Here is a 27,084-nt window from a genome sequence, read left to right as displayed (position 1 = left end):
AACCAGTTGATTTTCGAGTTCAGAATGTGAATCTCCTTTCTCGCCCCGCTCTGACAGGGTTGGTTTGTGTGTCCTGGCCGGGGTTTGGGTGCTCCAGCTCTGAGCTCCGGGTGTGTGGGGCAGACCTGGGGGCTCTGCGGGCTCCTTGTGATCCCAGCAGGGGCACATTCATCCCCGCTCTAGAGCAGCTTCCAGGGAGTTCTGCAGGGCCAGGATCCGCCTTTGTCCACACCTGTGCCCCCGTTCCTACCAGTGCAGGCCCTTGAGCAAATTGAGGGAGTTTTCCCTTACAGTGGCTGAAGAGCTCATTTCAAATTTCGCAATTTAAGTTGCAATTTCTTTGTCTTTTTGCAGCATTTTGAAGTGAAGGAGGAACTTCCCAGACAGGAATTCGGCCCTGCTGATTATTCCAGTTTCCCAGGCCGAGGGACATTCCCAGGAGTAGGAAATCTCGGGATGATTTAGGAACTTGGTGCCTCCACCCTGTACATTTTCCCTTGGCTAATCAGTTTGGGATGGGGAGGCAATATTTAAACGAGCAGAAAATCATTAGATGATTTACAAAACACTGGAACCCCACGACGAGACCGTGAGGCTTCTTTTGGAGTAGAAAATGATTTAATTATTCCTCACCCTTCCAAACATTCGTCTTGGTAAAAATTAAAATGATTTTGCCAGGCAGAAAATTGGGCCTCATGTTAATATTTGCTGTAAATGAACAAATGGCAGAGCATCAGTGGGTTCCTCTGCTGGACTGAAAAAAATGAAATATATTCTGGGGTCTCTTTAATGCACAGCAGTTTTTCAAGGCTAATCAGGACATTCTCTAAGCCTGCTTGGGCTTTATATTTTAATTTAAGCACAGCTGTGTCTGTGTCTGGTGGAATTATTCTCCCTTTCCCTCCTCTTTCAGCACTGGAATTCTTGTTGTACTGTTTGCATCAGTGCCAGGGAGGTGTTGCCACGGTGGTTTGTGTCACCAGACGGGCGACACTGTGCGCTGCCCCCTGCTCTCCACGGGACCTGGGCGCTGGGTCGGCTTTTCCTGGCTGCTTTCCTGGGATTTGGGGGTACTTTGGTGCTACAGGGATGTGAAATCCGTGCTCCTTTGCTAGCAGTTTGACCTCAGAAACAACAGAGAGCAATAACAAACCTCCAGCTCCCTAAAAACCAAACACCAGGTGGTTGTGCATGGAGGGTTAGTGAGGTTTGGGCTCTTTCTTAATGATAAATTGCCTAAAATTCAGTGGGATCTGATCAGAATCTGATCAGTGATTCCTGCTCTAAACCCGTGGGACTTCTTTTTGCTGCCAGCCATGGGACAGAGAACAAGCAGGAATGTGCAGCTTTCCCTAAGGACAGAATTTGTCTAGCAGGGGCCAAAATAAATCCTTAGAAACCTTTTGCCCCTCGTTGTGCTTCCACTTCCCCTTGCCTGAGCCGGTGGTGTGGGGCTGTTCCTTCAGCGGCCCCGAGCTGAGGCTGAGAACACCGGGACAATCAGCTGGCTCGCAGATTCCTTCCCATGTGTTCTAGAAGCCAGAAGGAACCTCCAGATCACCCAGTCTGGGCTCCTCTCTCCCTGAAATCTTTCAGTGTTATCCCTGGCTGCAGCCCTGAGCTTTTTCCCAAGCCGGTTCTGACTTCTCACACCCCACGATCCAACCAGTTATTCCTTGTTTTTCCAGAAAGGAGATAAAACACAGGCTGAAGGTTAACTTGGGGGCACTCCACCAAAAACAACGTGTCCATGTTGTTTTTGGTGGAGTGCCAAAACTGTAACCTTCCACGTGTCCATCTCTGTGGGTATCTTCCCCCTCCCACCCCGGGCAGGGGAGCAGGGGGAGGCAGGAGGGGGGATGAGGTTTCCAGCTGCCTGCACTGCTCTAATCCCCCGTTCTGGGTAATCCCCAGGAATGTTCAGAGAGGGAATCACTCTGACCTCGGCTCTGAGTCCCCCTGGAACGTGACAGACCCAGAGCATCCAGAGGGGAGAGCAGGGAGGGAGAGGGGAGGGAGGGGAAAGCAAACGGGATTAGAGTGGGTGGTCTCATATGGCTTCCAGACCCTGGGCTGGAATCCCCTTAAGGAGATCCAATGGCTCCAGCAGGAACGGGAGGAGCATTAAAATGGTTTCTGCTCCTTTTGACCCTGCTGCTACTGAAAATATTATAATATATAAATAGATATATTTGTGCTGCAGCAAAAGCTGCTAAACTCGAGCTTTCAGGCTGAATCTGATGGTGCTCAAAGGAAAAGATGGACACAGACCCTTCCCATGGAAAAGGGAGGTAAATTTTAACTTTTGTAAGGCATCCAGATTTAAACCAGGAATTTGAACTGCAACACTTACCCAGTTTAGATTCCTTGTTTAATGCCCCATCCCTAGAAGTGCTGGAAGGGCTTGCAGCACCCAGGGATAGGGGAAGGCATCCCTGCCCATGGCCGGGGTGGGATGGGATGGGTTGGGATGGGGTTTAAGGTCCCTTCCAGCTGAACCATTGCAGGACTCTGTGATTCTGCCTGGGGGAAGCGTGGCCCAGCTCCAGGCTGGGTCTGAGGGATAAATCCACCCAGAGCTGAAGCACAGGCTCAGAACTGCCTGTGCACGTTGCTGTCAGCTCCAGTTCTCTTTGTTTCCAGCCTTTAGTTACAATCACGTTGGTTTTTAGTCAGGGCACAGCATTTGCCTAATTACAGATCTGATGTGTAACAATGACTTTAATTAAACTTCACCAACACAGGGATTTAATGAGAATTCCACACCTGTCGTTCACCATCCATCTCACTGGATGCTGCACAGCCAAATGTCTGGGTTTTCCCTTGTTTTCCCAAATCCCTCATTTGCTGGGATACCCTCAGACTTTTGCCCACACAGCCCCAGGCAGAGAGGGCTCGAGCTGTGCTTGAACGAGGGGAAAAACTGGGGGGTTTTAGATTTGAACTTTATTTGTCCTCCCTGATTACGCTGCTGGATCAGCTCAGGCTCTTCAGGAACCTTTCAAATGCTTTTCCATAGCCACACATCCCATCCCATCCCACAGGGAATCTCCTCAGCTCGGCAGGTCCTGGGGACACCCTGTAAGAATAATTCAATTCTGAGATTAGCAGGAGTTAAGAACTAGGAAATGGAGAATTCTCTTGTATCCAAATGTGGGATGTGGGCAGCCCCACACTTGCTGTATTTTCTGTTCAGATTTATAGGATTGCAAAGAGACACACGATTTATATATATTTATATTTGTATTTATATTTATGTTTATGTTTATGTTTATGTTCGTGTTCATGTTCATGTTCATGTTCATGTTCATATATGTATGAACATGTATATCTATACCTATTTTTATATAATTATATAGATTTTATATAACTACATAGATTTTATAGAATTATATCTCTTTCTATACATATAAAAAACAAGTATTGCAGAGTGCATTATGTGCATTTCAAGTCATGAGTTTCCCAGGAAGTGGGAGGATGCTTAATTCTGCCCAAACCTCCCAAACCACTGAGGCCAGTGCCGTTTTCCAGCATCAAACCCGTGCTCCACCACACACCCAGAGATTCCTCTGCTGGCACATCCAAATCCATTCCCCTGCAGACACAACATCCCCTCGCAGACTCCCGAAAAGCCGGTGATGCATTAAAAGCTTTGACATAAAGAGCAGGGGGTTGCACAAAGCTGCTCTGGGCATCCTCTACCAAGTTCTGATTTGTCACACAAGTTCTGTCACCAGAGCTATGTTTGCAGGGGAAAATCCAAGTTTTCCTCCATAAAATGATCTCCTTTAATGACCAGGTGGCCACCTGGTGGATGCAGGAAGGGCTCTGGATGTGTCTATTGGGCTTCAGCAGAGCCTTTGACACCGTCTCCCACAGCATTCCCTGGAAAAGCCGCAGCCCACGGCTTGGGCAGGCTCAGCCTTCGCTGGGTTAAGAACTGGCTGGAGGCCGGGCCCAGAGCGGTGGGGATGGTGCTGCACCCAGCTGGTGGTGGGTGGCACCGGTGGTGCCCCCAGGGATCAGAGCTGGGCCCAGTCCTGTTTAATGCCTTCACTGATGGTCTGGGCGAGGGGATTGCGTCCACCACCGGCAGATCTGCCGATGACGCCGAGCTGGGTGCGAGTGTGGATCTGCTGGAGGGTAGGAGGGTTCTGCACAGGGACCAGGACAGGCTGGATCCAGGGGCCCGATCCAACCATGTGAGGTTCAACAAGACATCCAGGTCCTGCATTTTGGCCACAACAACCCCTGCAGCGCCACAGGCTGGGGACAGAGTGGCTGGCCAGCAGCCAGGCAGAAACGGCCTGGGGGTGCTGGTCAACAGCAGGCTGGACATGAGCCAGCAGTGTGCCCAGGTGGCCAAGAGGGCCAATGGCATCAGGAATGCTGGCCTGGATCAGGAATGGAGTGGCCAGCAGGGCCAGGGAGGTCATTCTTCCCCTGTGCTCGGCACTGGTGAGGCCGCACCTCGAGTGCTGTGTCCAGTTCTGGGCCCTCAGTTCAGGAAGGTCGTGGAGATGCTTGGACATGTCCAGAGGAGGGCAACAGGGCTGGTGAGGGGCCTGGAGCACAAGCCCTGTGAGGCATGGCTGAGGGAGCTGGGGCTGTTCAGCCTGGAGAAAAGGAGGCTCAGGGGAGACCTCTTCACTCTCTACAAGTCCCTGACAGGAGGCGGCAGCCAGGGGAGGGTCGGGCTCTGCTCCCAGGCGACAGCAACAGGAGGAGAGGACACAGCCTTGAGCTGCACCAGGGGAGGTTTAGGTCGGACATCAGGAGAAAATTCTTCTCTGGAAGAGTGGTTGGGCACTGGAATCTGGAGTCATCGTCCCTGGAGGGGTTTAACAAAGCCTGGATGTGGCACTCGGTGCCGTGGTTGGGTTGAAGATGGGTTTTGGGTCATAGGTTGGACTTGGTGATCTCAAAGGTGTTTTCCAACCCGGTTTGTTCTGTGGTTCTGTGAAATCCCAGCTGTTCTCCTGGGATGGAGCTCGTCTGTGGGTCAGACTGTATGGAACTGTTGCTGGTTACGATAAAAGGTGTTTACTGTAATAAAGATTTTATTCTAATAATTAGAGAAATTGAATCAACAAATTGGCAGCATTTGCCTTTTCCGGGGCTAATTTTCTGATCATTCCCAAATCCCTGAAATCAGGTGTTATTCCCACTGCAGGAACACCTCTGGCTGCAGGCAAAGGGCAGGAAAAGGAGGCAGGAGGAAGCAGCAGCTGCTGGGGCGCTGCTCCTCCACACCCAGGGAGATCCTTTAAGCAGGTTATTTGTGGAAACAACCACTGGAGCTGCTTCCTTCACCTCTAAAAGCAAAACCAGGGAGTCACCCCTGTCCTGGGGCTAAATAATATGGAACTGCAGTGTTTGTAGTGAAAATGTGGGACCAGGCACCCGCTTTAACCCATCCCTGAGGGCTTGCACCGAACCGGGAAATATTCATAAATCCCTTTGAGGAACAATATCTCAATTACAACGGGGATAGAAGTTCCCAGCCTCTTCTTTTTTAATTTCTGTCCTAATCATAAAAACACCTTTTAGCCAGAAATTCTCAGAATTATGATCTTAGCACCTCCTTCTTTGGGACTCGGGTTATTTACACGTTTATTGGCAAAGCTTTGAAAGCAGAGAAACATCTTCCTTTGAAGTGTTCCTGGCCATTATAATTAATCCTCTAGCCAGGCTTGTTTGTGCTGCCTGCAAATTGTTCCCAGTGTTTGGAATTTAACTGATATTCCTATAAAAGAATAGGTATGAAAGAGTGTTTATGTTGATTTTTGCATCCATCAGGAATGGCTTTTTCCCATTTTTTTGCCTTACAGATTTTTTAGCTCAGTAATAAGTATAATCCTTCTTAGTGCCACAAAGGTTCCAGTTGATTCCCAGTGAATTCAGTCCAAAGTTTTGGGGTTTTTTCCACAGTTGGGAATATTAAATTCCAAACATCAGAGTTGGTAATGGAAAAACTCAGTGCTGGTGATACCAACACTGCTCACACACATGACAAATGTGTGATGTTTGCCCCTCAGCTGATTAATTCCACAAACACACTCTGAGAGGTTTCTGTGGGCTTTTTTTTTAGGAAAACATATGGATTTTACTCCTAACTCCCATCTGGCTGCATATCCCGGAGATAAAGCACAGTGCAATGGTGAGAGAAGGAATTTGGATTCCCCTGGCTGTTTGCTCTGAGTTTCCTCTTCTGCAGGGTTTGTGTCCTTAGGCTGCAACCAAACTCCCCTCCTGGCTGGCCTCGTGCAGACAAACCCACACGTGTGACCCAAGAACCCACAGGTGTGACCCAAGAACCCACAGATGTGACCCAAGAACCTACAGGTGTGACCCCAGAACCCACAGGTGTGACCCACAATCCCACAGGTGTGACCCGCAATCCCACAGGTGTGACCCCAGAACCCACAGGTGTGACCCACAATCCCACAGGTGTGACCCGCAATCCCACAGGTGTGACCCAAGAACCCACAGGTGTGACCCAAACACCCACAGGTGTGACCCAAACACCCACAGGTGTGACCCACCCAATCCCACAGGTGTGACCCACCCAGTCCCACAGGTGTGACCCACAAACCCACAGCTGTGACCCACCCAATCCCACAGCTGTGACCCACCCAATCCCACAGGTGTGACCCACCCAATCCCACAGCTGTGACCCACACAATCCCACTGGTGTGACCCACCCAATCCCACAGCTGTGACCCAAACACCCACAGCTGTGACCCCAGAACCCACAGGTGTGACCCACACAATCCCACAGGTGTGACCCAAACACCCACAGGTGTGACCCCAGAACCCACAGGTGTGACCCACACAATCCCACAGGTGTGACCCAAACACCCACAGGTGTGACCCCAGAACCCACAGGTGTGACCCACACAATTCCACAGGTGTGCCCACCCAATCCCACAGCTGTGACCCACAAACCCACAGGTGTGACCCAAACACCCACAGCTGTGCCCACCCAATCCCACAGGTGTGACCCAAAAACCCACAGCTGTGACCCACCCAATCCCACAGCTGTGTCCCACCCAATCCCACAGCTGTGTCCCACCCAATCCCACAGCTGTGTCCACATGCTTGTACAGAATCCATCAAAGTCCAGTTTTTTGGGAATTCCTGTAGTGTTCGAAGTCCAGTGGCACTGGCAGCATCCTGCTCTGCCCTTTTCCCGCTGCTCTGCCCCACAGCCCTGATGTTCTGTACCACCAATTCCCCATTTCCTGGAGGAAACGGGCGTTGGGATTCTCCTGCAGTTTCTCCCCCCTGAGCCTGTGGAGCAGCGTCCCGTTATGAGGAGTGGGAAGGGGTCGGGAGGTGCTGGGAGCCCCGGGAGGGTTTGCAGTGCAGGGCCAGGAGCAGGGGCTGTCCCTCCTGTGGGAACAAACTGAGCTGGACACGGACAGCAGGCTGGGAGAAGGGAAATGTCACAGAATCATGGAATGTTGGGTTGGAAAAGAACTTAAATCCCACCCAGTGCCACCCCTGCCATGGGCAGGGACACCTCCCACTGTCCCAGGGGGCTCCAACCTGGCCTTGGGCACTGCCAGGGATCCAGGGGCAGCCACAGCTGCTCTGGGAATTCCATCCCAGCCCCTCCCCACCCTCACAGCCAGGAATTCCTTCCCAATATCCCATCCATCTCTGCCCTCTGGCACTGGGAAGCCGTTCCCTGTGTCCTGTCCCTCCATCCCTTGTCCCCAGTTCCTCTCCAGCTCTCCTGGAGCCTCTTTAGGCCTGGGAAGGGGCTCTGAGGTGTCCCTGGAGCCTTCCCTTCTCCAGGCTGGACAATCCCAACTCCCTCAGCCACAAGTTTCCCTGTGCCTGGAGTTTCCTTCACCTCTGGACTGAGCAGTGACCCCTCTCTTTTTGGGTTCTGCTGACCCTCAGGATGACCTTGCCAGCACTTAAGGCAGCACTGGGAATGGCTCCTCTGCCAGGGTTTTATTGGATCAAACCCTAAAGCTGCCCCCTGGGGAGTCAGAGCATTTCTGGGATGCTCGGGTGAGGTGTTCACCTGCACTCCCATGGGATTGCTCCCAGCGGGAGAGAGCCCTGGACTGAGCTGTGGGGGGGGTTGGGGTGGGCAGCTCACGGCTGACAGGAGCAGCTCTCTCTCTGTTAGCACAGAGAACAATATTATTTCTTGCCCTGAAGACTCGGGGATGTGTGAATTGCTGCCTTTGTGTGCAGTGAAGTCCGGGGTGACACTCGGAGCTGACACCTCGTCCACGAGCCTGGAAATCAGGGAGCTGAGCTAAATCAGAAATGGCAGATTTGAGATTGAGGACGGGAAGTGTCCTGACCCTGCAGGATTAAGCGCAGTGTGCTGGACTCCGAGGAGGTGCCATTTCTGAACTCCTTTTCTTACTTGAGAGTTTTATTCAGGGCTTTTGCAGTTTCTGTGGTGATCAGAGAGCACCAAGCCTGGCTCCTTGGAATATTTGCCTGTGTTCTCCAATCCTATTATTTCCAGGCACCTTGACCTGAGCCTGACTGTTCTGACCTCAGGCACCCCAAGCAGGTGATGATGTGCCAGCAGCGAGGACTTGGGGAAGCAGAAAATCCAAATCTGAACCAGAGATGACTCCAAGGCCAAGCTGGACGGGGCTTGGAGCAACCTGGTCTGGTGCAAAGTGTCCCTGCCCGTGTCAGGGGTGGGATTGGGTGAGATTTAAGGTCCCTTCCAACCCAAAGCATTCCATGATTCCAGGGACAAGGTTGGGAGAGCAGTTGAGTGTTGGTGATTTGCCCTTCTTTTCCATCTCTCTGGGTCTGAGCTCCAGAGTCGCCATCCCGTGGGGATGAATTCCACGTGTCCATGTCCTTCCCGAAGTTCCTGGTTGTTTATTTTGTTCCCTTGTCAGAACGATCACAGCGAGTGCCTCTGCCGGGGCTCCGACAGCGACGGCAGCACTGATAACAGACTATTTTAAGCTGCTCCTAGCACGAGCCTGTGAAACTGCAAGGTTGTGTGAAAGAGAGCAAGGGAGCCTCGCGGAGCTGTGCAGTGAATTATTAACTGCTGCTTCTGGCCCAACATGACAAATAAAATCCTATTGCACAGAATGCTCCGTGTGTCAGGCGTTGGTCTGGGGAGATGTCGAACAAATGGCTCCTGGAGAAGCTCACAATCTTTCTTAATTTGTCTGCCTGATCAGAGAACTTGAATGGAGGAAGAGCCACCAAACAGAATTAGCATTTCCCTTCTGTCATTAGCTGTGCTCTCTTGATAAAAGACTTGGAAGCCCTGCTGATATAAATGGATAAAGTAGACACATGCAAATTTCAGACATATTTATTTCAGTTCCCTGATAACATCACCAAAGCACCGTGAATCAGCTCCAGACGTGCAGAACAGATCCCTATCTCCGTGCTGCCGGGGTTTGGCTCGTTTGGGGCTTTGTTTGGGTTGAAACTGAGATCTCTCTCCCTGGCACAGCTGTGATCCCCTCGTTGCTTGCCTGGCAAACGCTCCCTGTTTGTGTCCATCCACAGCAATCAGTCAGGATGATCAGGGACAGAAAAGGGAGAGCAGTTGGAAGCTGTAGGAGCCGAGTTTCAATTCTGCAAGGTTTGAGCCCTGGCTGGGGATCAGAACCCAGAGAGAGGGAAGAGGAGGGACCAGGTCAGCCAAAAAGCTTTGCTGCTCCCTGGGGTGAACAGGGATTCCCGAGGATCCAGCTGCCTCTGGCCGTGGGTGAGATGAGCAATGGATGTTCATTCCCGGTATGGGCTGCCTCCTGGAGTCCTGAGGTTTTTGGCAGCAGGAAAATGGCAGCACCTTTGATATAGTTACAGCATTTATAGTTACAGCATTTATCCTGAGATTGTTTGTTTATTTATTTCGAATCCCCGAAGGATTTGGGTGGGAAGGACCTTAAAGCCCATCCAGTGCCACCCCTGCCATGGGCAGGGACACCTCCCACTGTCCCAGGTGGCTCCAAGCCCCGTCCAGCCTGGCCTGGGGAAACTTTGCTGCCCTTGGCAGCTTTTAACGCTTTAACGTGACAAAACACGTTTACAAAGGGGGTATAACCCCACTTTTCCCTGGGCACAGCTCTGTCACCTGCACTGCTCCTGATGCCACAGCCTTGTCAGGCCTGGAGGACTCTTGGAGCAGCCACACAAAGGAAATCTTCAGAAACCTTAAATCTGGAGGCATTTCATCCCCCAGAGGCACGAGCACCTCATCACCAATGCTCCGCGTGCAGACAGCTCCGGAGTTTCTCACTCCAGCCACGGGAGGCACAGGGACTTTCACGCTCACTTGGGAGATGAGAGGCTGGGAGGAGGAAGATTAATTGCTTTACAGGGAGCAGTGCAGTCCTTGAGTTTGCAGTGGTACAGCGGGCTGGAATCAGCCGTAAAGGCTGGCATTCCATCACCGTCACATCCCATTGTTCCTGCCTCTCGCCGTGCTTGCAGGGAGAGAACGCAATTCCTGCCTCTGGAGCATCTGTATTGTTTGTAAGGAGTGGAATGAATTAAAAGCAGAGTGTGCCTTTGGCTTTTCATGTTCACACTGTCACAGATTTCCTAATTATGGTGACTTGAAATCTGTTTTAAACTTTATTCTCCTCCGTGTTAGTTTCAGGAGGAAACTACAGGGTTTAGGTACTGGCGTGGCATTGACAGTTTTTATATTTATTATCCTGAATTTCTGCTGTGATCTAATGGACAGGCAGGGATTGGAGGTGGGGGGAGGATAAAAGATAATATTTCTAGTTGTGACTTGCGGCCAAATTTGTAAACACTGAAGGATCTTGTGCTGAACAAGATGGGTATAAAATTGATTTCCAGTGCAGAGCCACTGCATAGAGACCAGAGCTGCTCAGAAATGCAGCCTGGAGGTGCCAGGGCATTTGGCAGCTGGGATGCAGGGCCAGGGAAAGGGACCTGGAGTGGGGCCGGCACTGGGAGCTCCAGGGGAAGCTCCATGCGAACGATGGAATCACCACCTTGTCCCCAGGAGTTCCTGGGCCCTGGCGGCCTCACAGCACGGGCAGGGAGCTTTCAGCTGAGGGCAGGACAGTGGGACCAAGGCTCGGGGGATTTGGGGTGCCAGGAGCCATAAACTGACAGGAAATGAGCCGGGGAGTGCCTAAAAAGTTGATCCCAGCCACTGGCAGGAGCTACAGCTAGGAGAGTTCTTCCAGCAGCTCCACCCGATGTCGGGAGACCCTGAGCCACCACCCAGGGCAGTTCTCCTGCATGTTCTGCTCAGAGGAGCACTACCCTGGATTTTCCTTTCTCTGCTGCAGTGCTCTCCCTGCTCTGCTTTATTCCCTGCTCCATCCAGGGGATGTTTTTTCCCAGGCAAAAATCAGCGCCTGGAGAGCAGCGCTGTGACCTCTGCCTGCCCAGAAATATGATTATCGTGGGCCTCAGAGGAGCTCCCGGGCTCTGCACACGGGACTGAGAGGGGAAAACGGCCCTGTGAGCAATTTCCCTGCAGGTTTCATCGCAGTGTGCTGGGGAGGCGTTCACGTGCCCAGCTCACGGGTCTGGGGGAAGTGCTGATCATTCCTCTCCCTTGGAGCAAACCAGTTGTAACTTCCTCACTCCTGGGGTTTGGGGTTTCTGAGGGTGGTGGGAGAGTGTGTGAGCTCTGCCATCCCTTTTCTGTGAGCTTCTGCTCCAGATAAGCAGCAGAACACTGCAGTAGATGAGCAGAAATATCAGAGGAATGTGAAAATTTACCTTTTTAGTCTTCCAGAAGTCCCAAAATGCTGAGATGAAATCCAAGAGCTCCAAAAAAACCACCCAAAATTCCTGACTGCTTCCCCCTCGATTTTCTCTGCAAGCTGCTGATCACGTCCAGCAGCACCGGCAGCCCAAAGATGGGAATCAAACATCTGGGAATTGCAGCCCAGAGGGAATTGAGGGCCCCAGGCACCTCACACGGAGCCAGCAGCGGGAATTTGGGTCTCCTGCCTGGGAACACCCTCACCCTAACCTGGTTCAGAAGAAATGGGAGCTCCAGCTCGCTCCTGCCAAGCTTTTCCCGGCAATCAGGGGCTGCGTGATCGCGGTCAGGATTAGAGCTGGGTTCTGCTTCAGGCTCTTCATTCCATGGAGCAGAGGAATCACAGGGATGGAGGGAAAGGAATTAAAAAGTGCACACAGAAAGAAAAACCAACCAGAAACTAAAGAGAAAATGCTGCTTAAAAAGCGTAAGAACTGGTAAAGCTGAAATGTGCTTGAATCACTTCACTTTCCCTCCCCTGAGGAACAAAATGTTCCTCCCGTAAGAAACACACAGGAAGACCTGAGTCAGCTTTAGAGAGGTCTCTGCTTTAGACAGGGCCCAGCTTAAGACCTGACTCAGCTTTAGAGAGGTCTCAGCTTTAGACCTGACTCAGCTTTAGAGAGGTCTCAGCTTTAGACCTGACTCAGCTTTAGACAGGGCCCAGCTTTGCTCCAGTGCCAAAAATGAGAAATTTCAGTCTTCGTGGTTCAGCTCAGTCCTGGCTGATCCTGCAGCCCTTCCAGAGCTGCTCCAGCCTCCCAAAATCCCCGCCCCAAGCCTGCCTAAAGGATCAGTTCAAGATGTTGCAGATCCAGCCCAAGTGGGTGAACTCCTGCTGGAGGCACCGAACGTTGGTGCTTCCCAAGGATTCCTCCTTGCCTGGCTGCTTCCTGTCCATCCATCCGGGTATTTAGGCTCACTGCTATTCCTGGCTGACTTTACATAATCTCACGGAGCCTTTTCATTTTCCTGTGAAAGGAGATTACTCCGGGTAGCAACAACTGACGCCAGCACAGATCAAATGCCTGAAAATAGTTCCCAGAAATGTCGGGAATGATCTTGCAGGGAGCATGGAGAACGTTCTTCTGCATTTCCAACTGATCAGAACTCTGGATAATCTCCTCCAGAGCAGTTCTGCTTTAAGACTTTGTGATCTGGGATTGTTTCTCCAGATTTCCCCTTGTTTTCAAATGCTGTGGGGCCCTCACACTGCAAAAGGTCTTCACAGAATATTTGAGAAATGGTGTGACACACCAGTGTAAGGAACAAGGAATTATGCTTGAAGAATAGAATTGTTAAATAAAAAGATGAATTTGGGTGGTTTCTTGCCTTCCTGAAGCTCAGAGTTCCACTGCTTAGCCCAGACATGTAAATTGTGTGCTCAGTCTTGAAAAGCGCAACCAGCAAGGACTGTACAGACCATGAGGATTAGATGGAATGAGGGGAGGAAAGTGCTAGGTTTGAGTTCTGGACAAGTGCAGCCCTGGAATTCACGGTATCAGGGAAGTTCTCGGTGCTTTTCAAACCATGGAAAGGCGGGGCTGTCCTGCAGGGTCAAACCCGGAGGAGTGAGCAGCATGACAGGTCCATAGGTACAGGTTTATTTATATTTATTTTTATTTTTATTTTTATTTTTATTTTTATTTTTATATATCCATTCTCCAGGACAGGTTTCAGCCTCACTAAAACCAATGGAATTCTCTGCTATTCCATCAACATCCCTGGGAGAACTGACGCAGAGTCAGGTGAGATTAAAGCACAAATCCGTCCAACCAAAAGGGATCCAACAAGAGCACAAAAAATCACCTTGGATTGGGAAATTTCAGGACTTGTTTGCCTTGGATTGGGAATTTTCTGGGGTTGTTTGCAGGCAGCTTCTGGGCTGTAGAAAAACGGGAGTGAAGAGCTTTCAGGGTGGTATTTCATAGTGTTCATCCCAATTTTAACAGGAAGCTGCTGGATGCTTTCCCTGCTGGTGAGGGGCAGAGGAGAAGGGGCTTTGTGGTGCCCCCAATGGAATTTTTTTCCCTTGCAGTGGGGCTGGATTAATAAACTGCAGCCATGCCAGGAGGTGCTTCTGTCATGGCAGGGGTTTGTGGCCTTGAGGGAATATTTATGTGGGAAAATGTGATGCATTTCTCATTTTGAAGGGTTTTTTCTTGAGTTTTTTTGGTCTATTGAAGGTCTTCTTCTTTCTACAAGGGATGAAATGATGGTGTGGCCCCAGCAAGGTGCTTTACAGAGCAGTGATGGTCACTGGCATGCCAGAGCTGGGCTGGAGCTGTTATTCTGCCCATATGCCACCCCAAATTGATAATCTGAGTTATGTAACCACCTCCACATTAACTCGGGGGAATATTTGGCTTGTAAAGAAGCAGCTCGTCCGTGGATGGCAGAAACAAATGTGTTTCCTCAATATTCCCTGTTCAAAAGGAAAAAAAAACCAAAAAACCCACACACCTCCCTCTGCCCAAGAGCTGAGATCAGATTTAATTTAGAGCAAATACTTGAACTTTAATTATGAGCGTTCACCCAGGACACTGCAAAGTGGGCCCTAATAATTAAGAGAAAATAATTAAAAATTAATAAAGGAAATATGGAAGACATTGTGGGCACCTTTTTTTCCTGTACGATTAATAAACCTGCTCTGAATGACCTGAAAGAGAGGAATAATTATCTCAGCCAGGTAATTGAGTGAGTGAGGGAAAGGCTGTGGAGGTGTCTGCCTGGACTTTAGGAAAGGAATGATTTCCATCATTCTCCTGGAGTGTGCCCAGATGGGCAACGAGCCAAAGGGCACCTGCGTTGTGTCACCCCAGTGTGGCCACAGGACCAGGGATCAGTTTTGGGCCACTCACCCCAAAACATGGAGGGGCTGGAGCAGGGCAGAGAAAGGAGCTGGGGAAGGGTTTGGGGCACCAGGAGCAGCTGAGGGAGCTGGGAAAGGGGCTCAGCCTGGAGAAAAGGAGGCTGAGGGATGGGTTATGGGGTTGGAGAGCGTCCAGGGGTGGGTTATGGGGTTGGAGAGTGTCCAGGGGTGGGTTATGGGGTTGGAGAGTGTCCAGGAGTGGAGAACTCCTGAGGGAGCTGGGAAAGGGGCTCAGCCTGGAGCAAAGGAGGCTCCGGGGGGACCTTGTGACTCTGCACAAGTCCCTGACAGGAGGGGGCAGCCGGGGGGGTCGGGCTCTGCTCGCAGGGAACAGGGACAGGAGGAGAGGGAACGGCCTCAGGCTGGGCCAGGGGAGGCTCAGAGTGGATACTGGGGAAAGTCCTTCCCAAAAGGGGCTGTCCAGCCCTGGCACAGCTGCCCGGGGCAGGGGTGAGTGCCTGTCCCTGGGGGGTGTCACAGTGGATGTGGCACTTGGGGACGTGGGTGGCCTTGGCAGTGCTGGGGAATGGTTGGACTCAACGATCTTCCCCTGCCTACACAGTTCCATGATTTCCTCGGCCTTTTGTCACTTCCCCCTCTGCATTTCAGCCTCTCTGTGCCTTCTTTTAGTCCTGCTCTCCTCATGTAAACAAGTTGGGGGGGGCTCAGCAAAACCAGCGCTGAGTTAGGGCTGAGTCACGTCCTGTCCATGGTATCATTCCTGTTTGTGTGCCTTGGGTGCTCCCCAAGGAGGCAGGAGCCTGACCCACAGAACTGAGCCCAGCTCTGGCTGCTGGTGTCAGGGAGAGCTTTGTTAGGCCGGACTGCAGCGGGAATTGAGCTCGTTGGACTTGGTGAACTTTGCTCACTTACAGCGAGATGCTGATGAGCTTCCTCGTGGTGACAATCCTGGGAATGAGGGAGTGAGGGAGAGCCCTGGGGTTAGTCAGGAGAGGAGCTCATTCCCACTTCTGTGAGATTTAGGGACACGAAATGTGCCTGGGGAGAGATTTCCACTTTCTCTCACTCAACGAGAACAGCAAAGAGCCAAATTCCAGGGAGAGCTGTGGGCTCTGCATCCTGAAAGAATCTGTCCCTGGGGAGTCAGGACAGCGGGAATTGGGTGCTTATTGAGGTGTTTATTGAGGTGTTTATTGAAGTGTTTATTGAGGTGTTTATTGAGGTATTATTTGAGTTTTCCAGAGCAGCTGTGGCTGCCCCATCCCTGGAAATGTCCCAGGCCAGGCCGGACGGGTCTTGGAGCACCCTGGGACAGGGGGAGGTGTCCCTGCCCATGGCAGGGGTGGCACTGGATGGGCTTTGAGGGATTTTGGGATTCCATGATTAACCAGCATCCTGCTGCCACCCAGACCCCAGCCTGGGGATGTCAAACCACTACACAGCCATTGCCTGGCTCTGTGCATCTTACAAATACTTCCTTCAATTATTTTTGTCTCTGTTCCATCCTTACACCTGTTAAATGAACTCCGGGGTCAGAGGAGAGGATATTCGGGCTGATTTTTTATCAGTTTCATGTTTTCCATGTCCTAGAACGATCCTGTTTGATCCTTTTTCCAGATCCAATTATAATAAGCAGTGAAAAAGTTCCTTCACTGGGCACTTTTACCTCTTTGGCACTGTTTATTTAGCAGTTTAGTGGCAGTTTGTGCACCAGACACTGGGGGTGGCTGGGACTGGCTGAATTTGATGGATTCGCATGGAATAAGGTAATTTCTGCAGGATTGTAAAGCCCAAACACCTGCAAGAGGCTGTGGCGTGGAAGGCTGCACACATCAGGCTGGGACTAACAAACGAGAGCTCTGACAGCCCTTTTGCCACAACAGATGGGCTTGGAGGGCACAGCTGGATGGCACCGGCCGAGCTGTCGGTGTCAGTGCAGGGATAATTCCTGCAAGGAAACACCCACTGCGTTCTGCACACCCCACATCACCTCAGCCATGCAGTCCTTGCCAGGCAGATCACTTTATTTCCTTCCTGCCTGGTCACTCCCCTGTATTTATTCGAAAGCCTGCAAAGCACATGGAATTCACTGCAGCCGTGATTCCAGAGGTTCCCAGCGCGCTGTGCCAAAGCTCCAGATTGCAGGGATAATTACAGAGAATGATATTGTTTCAGGAGAGGGACGTCAAAGAGTTCTTAAAATGATCAATGATGACTTTTAAGATTAAACTCTGGCTCTTTCCATCATTTCTGTGAGACGTTTTAAGGACATAATCTTTATCTTTCTGTCTGGTTTTACACCCCTGCAGTCGAGGTGTGACCTGGGGGTGGCCAAACCCTCCTGGTGCTCGAGGCAGCTGTGACCTGGTGGCTCCTACAGGTGGGGAGAGTTACTCAGAGTTACTCAAACTCCCCAGAGTTACTCAAATTACTCACAGTTACCCATACTACTGAAATTTTCCTTACTCAGTCACCCAAATTGTCCTTCTTTAGCAGAAACGTGGCACCGTGCCGCCTGGTTCTTTGGGAGCTGATGCAATATTGGTGTGGTCCTTGGCTGGAGCCAAGCTGGAGCTCTCAGAACACGGCTGTGACCCAGTGCAAGTCCATGAAAGTTTGGATTCCTAAAAATTCAATGAAAAATGGGATTTTCAATGCAGACTCTGCAGCTGTCACCACGCTGCAGAGCCAATTGGCTCAGCCAATTCAGCCATAGCTGTTCTGTTCCTGAATTTCCAACAGATCCAGAATTCAAGAGCTCAGAACCCAAAACAATGTGACAACGATGAAGTCATCTTTACTTTGTCTATAAAACATGAAACCAGATGCAAAATGATTCCCTGCCCATGGCAGGGGTTGGATCCAGATGAGCTTTAAGGTCCTTTCCAACCCAAACCATTCTGGATTTTAATTCCAAAGCAACTCCCGGATGTTGTGTGTTCAGTGTGGAAAGTGAAGCCATTTTTCCATGCCTCCCATCTGTTGCAGGGAACCACAGCAGAACCTCTCCTTCCCCCAGCTTCTGGCTGGGATATTGAATTAATTAAATTAATGAAATCATTTGTGTCAATGCACTGGTGAGTGGTGAACCCCAGCTGTGTGAGAGGATCCGCTGCTGTGTTCCCCACTGCAGAGGAGTGGACACGGGAACGTCCTGGTGGTGGCTCAGCTTCTCCTCCCCTTCCTTTGGCATCTCCAGAAGGCCTGGAAAGCAAATTCAGCAGGAACTGGGAGTGTTGACAACTCGAAAGTCTATTTTTATAAATATATATGATAAATTCTTCCAAATGGGATAGTTAGGCATGGGGAAAAAAAAAACAAAACAAACCTGCTACGAAATTCCCTGAGCCTTTTTCCCTTTATTTAGTGGAGCATGACCCTAAATCTGTCGTTTTTCATGGCAAATGAATTTGGATCCTCAGCAGTGCCCCTGGGTGAGCACAAAGCTTTGTTGTTCTTGCTCCGGGGGAGTTGCTGTTTGTTTTGATGTGGAAAATTCTGGCAAATTGTTTGCATCCCCAAGTGGGGGTGGGATTTTTAAGCACAATAAAAAGGAAATCTTTGCCACACAGCACCTTCAGCCGGGGAGCTGCCTGGGAGATGAGTGTCGCTGTTCCTAATTAATGTATTGAGAAACAACGTGAAGTGGCTTGTCTGTGATTGTTCATTAAGTCACTGGCAAAAGCTTGGAATAAAATCAGGAGATGTTGAATTTGCATCCGTTGCCCTTCCAGCAGCTCCTTCTGGTTATTTATTTCTTTCTTTTTAAGGGGGTCTTCCGAGTAGCTGTAAAAATCGGTTCCTTTGGGGCTTGGTGGCACTGACGCTGCAGCACCTGAGATAAAGCACAAAAGTGCAGCTGGGCGTGAATATTTGCAGCTTTTGGGAGATGAGTCTGCCTCAGTCACCAGAGGGGATCCAAGACTTGCTGTTCCTCGAGCTCTTCCCTTCATTTCAGACTGGAGGAAATCAGGGCCTTGCTCCACCTCAGTGCCCGGCCAGGAAAGGCTTTGGTTGAAAGGGAAAATCTCTTGGCCGATCAATATTTTTATGTGCCAGGAGTGATTTCCTTAAAATAGACAGCTGTCCTTGTGATATTTTCTGGGGTTTCTGGAGAAACAAGTGGGATGGGATGAGCTGGGACAGGAAATCTCCTGGCCTGCAAAACTGCTGGAGTTACCAGGGAGCGCCTGGAATGTCTGTGCGGGGAAGGGATTCTGTAAGAGAATTGGGAAACGGCTTAATAAGTGAGGAATCCTACTGATTCCTTGGAATATTACCTATATTTGTATTTTCCAGCCTTAAAGGTGGGATAGAGCCTGTCTTTGAGCAGCTGCAGCTTCATGGGGTCCCTCCCATGGTGCTGGAGCTGGGAATTAGTGCTGGGTCGTTGTTGCTTTGCACCAGTGGAGGCTTCGTGGTTGGATTTCTCCTTTCTCCGGGTTCTGGCAGTGCTCACAATCCTGAAGGAGCTGTTCGTTCACTGAGTCCCTGGGATGCATCCCAAGGTTTAGAAAGTACTTGGAAACCTTCAGAGAAAAGGCAGCACGTGACAATTGTTAATTAGGGGATGTCTGGTAATTGTTAATTAGGGGATGTCTGGCAAGTGTTAATTAGGGGATGTCGAGTTCCCCACAGGGTTTATTATCTGGGAAGGAATTCCTGGCTGGGAGGGTGGGGAGGGGCTGGGATGGAATTCCCAGAGCAGCTGTGGCTGCCCCTGGATCCCTGGAAGTGTCCGAGGCCAGGTTGGGACAGTGGGAGGTGTCCCTGCCCATGGCAGGGGTGGCACTGGATGGGATTTAACCAACCCAAACCATTCCAGGATTTTATGGTTGCTGCAGGATCCAGAGGCAGCAGCATTCCTGGTTTTCATGGCCAGTCTCAAACCAGAAGCACCAAAGTTTGACATTTGAGCAGTAAAATCAGGCTTTTTTTGTTGTTTTCCTGTGCAGGTGCCCAAGCCCTGATTCCAAGGCAGACATTCCTGCCAGGAGTGTCCCGTGCCTGGGAAGGTGTTGGAGTTCCTCATTAGTGCTGTTCTGTTTGCTGATTCACCTTTGGGTTAATGCTCAGCAGCAGCCCTTACCCAGAGCCAGGGCATGAATTACTCACATCGAGAATTACTCTGTGCAGCAGCTCCCAGCAGTGTGAGTTTTCTGGAGGCTGGAAGGAAGAAAAGAGAGAGAGAAAGGGAAAAAAAATAGAACAGAATTTTCCCTCTGTCCTTTTCCAGCTGATGGGAATGGGCTGCAGCAGTCCCAGGGCACGACACAGCATCCATTAATTCTGGAGCAGCACTCCACACATGGCTAATGATCCACGGCACGGATTCATTTCCTTTGGCTCCAGCAGCTCCGTCCTGGCCGTTAGAATGATGGATTTGTCTTGATCCCGAGGCTTCCATTTGAAAGTCAAAGCTCGTGGTGGAAGAATCCTTTAACTCCATTGGCTGCAGGAAAATTCCAACAGGCAGCCGTCAGGGAAAGGGGCTTGGGAGGGACAAGCCCATGGAAATCTTTACCTGGGTGCAGGTGAAAATGCCAAATTTTGTTCAGTAGGAGTCCTGGAAAGGGGACAGGAGGTAAAGAAGGTGAATTTCCATGGGCTGTCGTGGTGTTTGTGTTCCAGTTTCCACTTGGCCTGTTCAGAACTGACCCGGAGCATTAATGGGAGGGAATTCAAATAGCAGTCAGATTGTGTGGGATAAAATAACTCCAGGAGTGCTCGTGTAGCAGCCCAAGCTTTAAATTTAATATTTCATTAAGCTGGAGCTGCCTGTGTGAATGCCAAGCGCTCTGTTTGTTTGGAATAAATCTGTTCAGGAGTTCCTTATCTTTTCCTTCCTCCCTTTCTGTGGTGCCTGTGCACAGAGCTGACCCTTGGAATGGTTAAATAGGAAATATCTGCTCCTTTACCCTGCGTCACATCCAGGAGATCCCACGTGATTGTTCTCATTATCCAGCCGGTGCCACTGAGGCGTTCATTAACTTACAACCCAACAAATCCAAAACAAATTCAATACAAAAGCTCTGGGAGTGTTGATTCCGGGGATTTGCCAGGACAGGGAGTCATGGACCCAGGGTGGACAGGCCGTCCTGAACAGCTGTGGCTGCCCCTGGATCCCTGGGAGTGTCCAAGGCCAGGCTGGACAGGGTTTGAAGCACCCAGGGGTGGTGGGAGGTGTCCCCGCCCCCGGCAGGGGTGGGATGGGATCATATTTAAGGTGTTTTCCAGGCCAAACCATTCCTTGATTGTCTGGAGGTGTGGGGGTCACCTGTCCTGTCCTGTCCCAAGCCCTTTGGGACTTTCCTGCCCAGGGGAGATGCCATGGAGGGCTCAGTGCCCAGAGGATAAATGCACGCACCTGGCTGCTCGCCCCTCAATGAAAAAGCAGTTTAAACTTAACATTTGTGGCCAGGATTCCTGAGTTCCATTTGCTGCCCTGAAAATTGCTTCTCAGAGCAACTTTAGAGAAGCCAGGTAGGTTCTGTCTGGGAGGTTGTAGGGGATGAGTTGTGTTTATTGCCCCATTTCTCTCAGTGCTTTAATTGGATGCAGTTTTATGGCCATTTTTATGAAGGCAAACACATTAACGAACATCCTCAGCCTCTAAACCACGCCTGGGCTGAAAACTGCGGTCCTGAGTTAATACTGAAAATACTTAAAATAATCAATTCATTCAGGCCCAGTCTCGATCTGTGTCTCTCTCTGGAGATGAACAGCCAGGATGTGACAGAGCCCAGGAGAAAACAGCAAAAATCTGACCCAGCCCCACCATTCCAGGGAATGTTTGAACCAGGGCAGGGTCTGGATTGGTGCTAAAGCCCAACCCAGTGCAGAGAGAGGCACAAACAGCAAATGCAGGGAGCTGAAGCTCAGGTTGCAGTTTTCTCCTGTCTCATTTCCTGCTCACAGAAGTAATTAGGGTTTCATTTTTTTTTTTTTAATTCTTTATTTTAATGGGAAATTCAGGCTGTGAGGAGATGACTCATTTTGCCAGTGGTAAATGGAATCTGTTTCATGGACAGACAGTGGGCCAGGCACTGACCTGGTGGGAGAACCTTGCACACCTGGAGAGCTCGCCCAGCTCCCTCCAGCAGCGGGATAAAGCTGAGCCCATTCCCCGGGCTGGCAGGTGAAGAACCAGAAATTGTACTGGGGAGAGAATCTTACCTGAGACCTTATCCAGGGAATCGGGACCTTCAGCTGGCTGGGAACGTGACTTCCCTCCTTGTAAGCATTTCCAGCCTGATGGATGATGGTGTGAGCAGATGATGGATGGACGGTGGACTTTTATCTCTGGTTGGGGCTTTTATTTCCAATTTTTAATGTTAGGGTGTTTTCTTTTTCCTCCCCCCTTCTTCTTCTTCTTTCCTTTTCCCCCCTTCTGCTTCCTTTTTTCTCCCTTCTTATTTCCTCCCCTTTCTTTTCCTTTTCCCCCTTCTGTCTTTCCCCCTTCTTCTTCCTCCTTCCTTCCCCCCTTTTCTTCTTCTCTTTTCCCTCTTCTTCTTCACTCTTCCCCCTTTCTCTCCTTCCCTCCCTTCCCCCCCCTCCTTCTTCTCCCTTTCCCTGTTTCCTTTCCCTGTTTTTTTTTTCCCTGGAGCACCTGGAGCAGCTGCTGTGGCTGGGAGGAGAATTCACAGCTCCAGCGTGGGCCTGGGCTGTTTGTTTTGGAGCCGCTGATTCCCTTCCCTGCCAGCAGCGCTGGCTCCGGGCTCCAGGGAAGGAGCCTGAATCCCTCCTGGATCCACTGGCAGAGCAGGGACTCCTCCAGAGGGAAAACCGGCATTTTTAGGGAAAGGGCAGTGCTTGATTCCCCAGGAAGGGGCTGGAAGCTGCTCTGTCAGGTTTTTCCTCCTCCATGGTGTGGAGTTTTTGGTGCTTTTCCCCCCCTTTTTCCTGCTGACCCTTAGAAAAGCCAAGTGGCAGCTTTGGCTGGGGGAGCTGGGCTGCAAAACTCAGCTGAGCTCCTAAAAATGTGTCCTTTTTTTGGACAGCAAGGAACAGATTCTGATTATTCCCAACCCCACAGGATCCAGGTCCCCCAAGCCGTTGTTTTTGTTCTGACAGGACCTGATTATCATGTTTTTAATGCCATTCTTATACTCCTAATCCATATATCTTTATAAAAACCCCAAAACATGTAATTATTTTTATCACAAAACAGAGGTAATGACTAAATATCCCCCGTTTGACGTAATTTGACCTCGGCAGAACCAAAATTTAAAGTTCCCCTGCAAGTATTTGGATGTGACAAGTCCCTGCGAGGCTCCTCCTCAGTCCCAGCTGCCTTTTTGGAGACACAAAAGAAGTTTAGGAGGAATATTTTTGATTATTTGAAGTGCTGAGTCCCAGTCTGGGTCACGCCCTGTGTAAATATTTGCATGGAAACACTTTCCGAGTATCTGCAACCTCCCAGTTTTAAGGGGTTCCAGCTTCCATCTGCACAGAAATCCAGGGAAGATGTTCTGGGAAGAAAAATTTTGGCAGGCTCCAAAAAAAAAAAAAAAAAAAAAAAGGGGGGGTGTGTAGATGGGGATAGAGAACATTAAATCATTGGAGCATTACGAAATATTCTTTTCCAGGGGAATTATTGGGTCTAAAATGGAAAAGCAAATCCAATGCTTAATTTCCCTCTCCTATTAGTGCATCAACCCCTTTGCAGCTGTTTATTTCCCAAGAATAAAAATGAATGATATCTTCGAATACCAGATGGGGACATAAAGCATCCTATTTATTAGAAAAGTCACTATTAATTGAATAATACAAATGATTAATAATTGTCCAGCTCTCCACATTAGAATTCCTATTCCAGCTCATTGATTTTGTTCTGTGGTGGGGTTGTTGTTGGGTTTTTTTAAGTGCCCACCTCGAATCATTAAAATTAAAATTAACATTGTCATTATTAACTTGTAGCTATTAGAGCTGCTGCTAATGCTTGTTTTTTATATTCCCTGAAAATACTTCAGGCAGCGTTGCTGTCTAGACATTATCATTTTCTATTCCACCCCAAATTGTTCCCAGTGTGGTTTCTGGTTGGAACATCACGGTGGAAGAAATACCATGAAATGAAACAGAAATTTATCCGTGGAATCTTGTCAGAGCAGAATTCACTCAGCTGGCATGGCCAGCGTGGATTTGCCTCTAAATTACATTTTCTTTCTTACTTTTTGGGACCATAAAGCTCTGACATGTGCAGCACTGGTCGAATTCAGGCATTTGGGTTCTTTTTATGAGAAAAAAGGCAAAAAAATAAAAATCTCGACCTCAATCAGAGGACTGAGATGAAATTCTGAGTGCTTTCCATGCTGATTGGGATTATTTCAGTCCTTTTTATGCCCTTTGTGAGGTGTCTGGTTGTTGCACATGAGCTGAACAAGGAGGAGGCTCCTTTACTGCAGTGTCCACAGGAGAGCCCTGAGTTCCTTCAGCTGGGGGAAAACATCCCAGAAAAAGTAACCCATGGGTTGTGCAAACGGTATTTTCTCATTTGCCACCAGCAGCCAGGCTTGGGGCGGTGGGAGGACTGTGGGGGTTTTTTTGGGGGGCTTGGGTTTGTTGTTCAAACACCGTGTCCATCCCTGAGCCCGATCCTGGGGCTCTCCTGTGACCACCAGAGATTTTTGGATCAATGCTCTGTGGGCAGCAAAGGCTCTGCAGCTCCTTGGCTCCAGGCAGGGCTGTGGAGGGTGGGCAGAGCCAACTGCATGGGTTTTAGCAGCATCCAGACAATTTATTTCCTCCTTTCTGTTCTTTAGGTCGGCCTTAAGGACACTCCAGACACGTGAAGGTCATTGGGTTTGGCAGCAAACCCCTGAAAATGGCAAAAAATTGCAAAAAATTGCAAAAAAACCATCGTAGGGACTATGAGAGGAAGCAGGCAATGTCTTCCTGTAATTATCTGCTTGTCAGACCCACCCATCCCTCTTTTCTTCACCCCTCTGCCCCTACATGCAGGGCACTTCCAGCTCCATTGTTTTTAAAGCCACAAAAGGCAGGGAAGACTTGGATTTTGTGGGTGTTGTCTCCTGAGGAAGCTTCAAACCCCAAGTTCTTGCAGTTTACAGCCTGGTTTTGGGGGATTTGGAAGGGTTTGGCCAGGCTGGATGGGGCTTGGAGCAGCCTGGGGCAGTGGGAGGTGCCCCTGCCCATGGCAGGGGTGGCACTGGATGGGCTTTGAGGCCCTTCCAACCCAAACCATTCCATGATTCCATGATTAAGGTTGGAAAAGAGCTCCAAGATCACCCAGATCCAACTCTCGATAACGATTTTAACACCAGAGCCTTGATTCTTGCAGCTCCCTGAAGGGGTGGATGGGAGGAATGAAGAATTGAGGAAGGAACTGATGATTTTTCCGGGTTTTAGACTGTGATTAAACTCCTCCCTACGTACCCTAAATCCATCAGTGGGGAGGAATTTGCACTTCCAGAGGCTGATTTAAGCTTTCACTGGATTTCCTGATTCTCTGCAATGTTTGTGTCTTCTTTAACTTAATCCTCATCCCAGCTAACAGAGAAGTTTGGGGTGACAAGGCAGAACTTGGGGAGTTTAAGACACCCGGATTGAACTGCACCTCATCCAGAGTGTCCTGCAAACATCAAGGCAGCCTTGGCAATTTGGGAAGGAAAAGCAGGATCCAGTGTCTGCAGCTCTTGGAATTGAAGCTGGCCTTAAAACCCTGTAAAAACACAGCAATAAATTTCCCTGATTTATTTAAAGTGTGAAGAGGTCGGAATTTAAGTGTCTCTTTAACCAGAAAAACAAACAAGCAAACAAGCAGGGCCCAATTGCAGGTGGATTTAACATGCCTGTGGACAAGGGAATTTTTAATAGCTAATCTTCCCCTGCCAGCTCATGGGAAATATCAATCTATTAGGCAGGGTTCGAGTGCTGAATTTTTAATGCACTTTTAGTGATTAAAGTGTTCTTTTCCTCCACTGCTTGAAAGAGATCACAGTGGCTTTAAAGAGCAGTTTAAAGTCAGAACAACAATGGGGGATTAATAACTGGAGTTGTCCATATTTCTCTCCAGGAAGGAAGGGCTGGGCCTGTTTGCATACAGGCCTTGCATTCAGAGCACTGGGGACAAGAGAAAATCCCTCATTTTGGGAGCAGCAATGAGCCAGAGCTGCTGGAGAAGGATCCTGTGGCTTTGCTGGCTCACAGCGAGTGGTTGGCCGTGGATGGGAGCTGGGAGGGGAGGCCTGGAGAGTGAGGATGGGCACATCAGTCATGAGGATTGGTCGCGCCAATGGACATGGAGGGATGGAGTGTCACTGTCGCTGTCACTGAGGGGAAAATGGGAATGTGCCGGCCCACTGATGGCAGGGAACGGGAATGTGCAGGGACAGAGGCCCAAATCCTTCCAGGAGCTGATTCCTGACTGCTATCGCAGCCAAAGCACGAAGGGCTAACAGTGCTGCCTGTGCTGGATCTCTGCACTGGTGCATTCTGTTCCTTTACCTTCCTTTTAAGGGGAAATATCCTCATTTGGCCCCAAATCCTTTTGCAAACCAGAGCCTGGCTCTCCAACCCCACTTTCCTTATAAAATTAAGGAAAATCACCCTGAGCCCTGCCTGTTCCACTTGACTTACGCAAGCAGAGACGCGTTTGCTGCGTTCCTGTGCCCCAGTCCTGCCCCAGAGCCTTTCCAACGTGTTTCGTGCTCAGCTCTCTGCAGCCCCCTCTGAAACCTCTGCATGACGTGGCCAAATCCCCATTTTAAAAGTGCTTTCAGAGCTCCTGCTCAGAACGGCCCCAGCCACCCTAAATTTGTGTTTTAAAGAAGCTTCGGAGCCGGTGCTGGAACTTCTGTGCTCTCACTTTACTCAAGTTTGGGGTTGCTAATGGATGGGTCGTTGCAGCGCTGGCTGGCCCAGGGCAGTGATGAATTTACTGGATTTAATTGTGGGCTTTTGGGCCGGTTCTGGAGGTCAGAAATAAACAGCAGCCTGAGAGTTCTGCAATGAGGGGAGAAGCTCCAGGCAGGCACATGGAGCTGGGGTCACAGCTGAGAGGCTCAAGAAGTGGTGCCAAACCTCCTCTGCCCGCACTGACCACGTAGGAAAGGCCCAGGCAGTGAGCTGGGAGAGGGTAATTTGGTTAACGAAACATTCCTGAAGCCTCCACACCTGGGAATCTTGCAGGGATCCTCTGTTCCTCAGTGCTGGCCTCTCGGTGAGAAGATTCTCAAACACATTTTCCTCCACCTGGTTCAGTTCGAGTTAAGGAAAAACAGGGTAAAACTCGGGGTGTCTGTAAGAATTGTCAGATATTTAAACTAAAAGAAGCTAAAATCGGAGCCCTTTCCCAGCCCAAGTGTTCAGTGAATTCTTTGTCTCTCCCTGCTGTCCAGTGACACTCCCACTTTACCTCCCTGAATAATCAGATCTGACCTGGTCCAGCTGGAGTGAACAGGTGAAGGGAACATTCATGCCTGGGAAATCAGTAGTGGAATTTACCACAGGAATTAGGGTC

General features: G+C 49.9%; 1 protein-coding gene and 1 long non-coding RNA gene across 3 annotated transcripts in view; both read left to right on the top strand.

The window, feature by feature from the left end:
* LRRTM4 (leucine rich repeat transmembrane neuronal 4) overlaps nt 1-27,084 on the top strand; it is a 200,100-nt gene that overhangs the window by 107,101 nt on the left and 65,915 nt on the right. The window lies entirely within an intron of this gene.
* Nucleotides 20,786-25,333, top strand: LOC116435552. Its single transcript, XR_004236794.1, has 3 exons — nt 20,786-21,086; nt 21,579-21,839; nt 24,365-25,333. It is a non-coding gene; the product is annotated as an uncharacterized LOC116435552 (long non-coding RNA).

The sequence above is a fragment of the Corvus moneduloides genome, chromosome 27, assembly GCF_009650955.1.
Source record: "Corvus moneduloides isolate bCorMon1 chromosome 27, bCorMon1.pri, whole genome shotgun sequence".
NCBI lineage: Eukaryota > Metazoa > Chordata > Aves > Passeriformes > Corvidae > Corvus > Corvus moneduloides.
The sequence above is the reverse complement of the archived record's forward strand: the minus strand, read 5'-3'. Positions and strand labels throughout refer to the sequence as shown.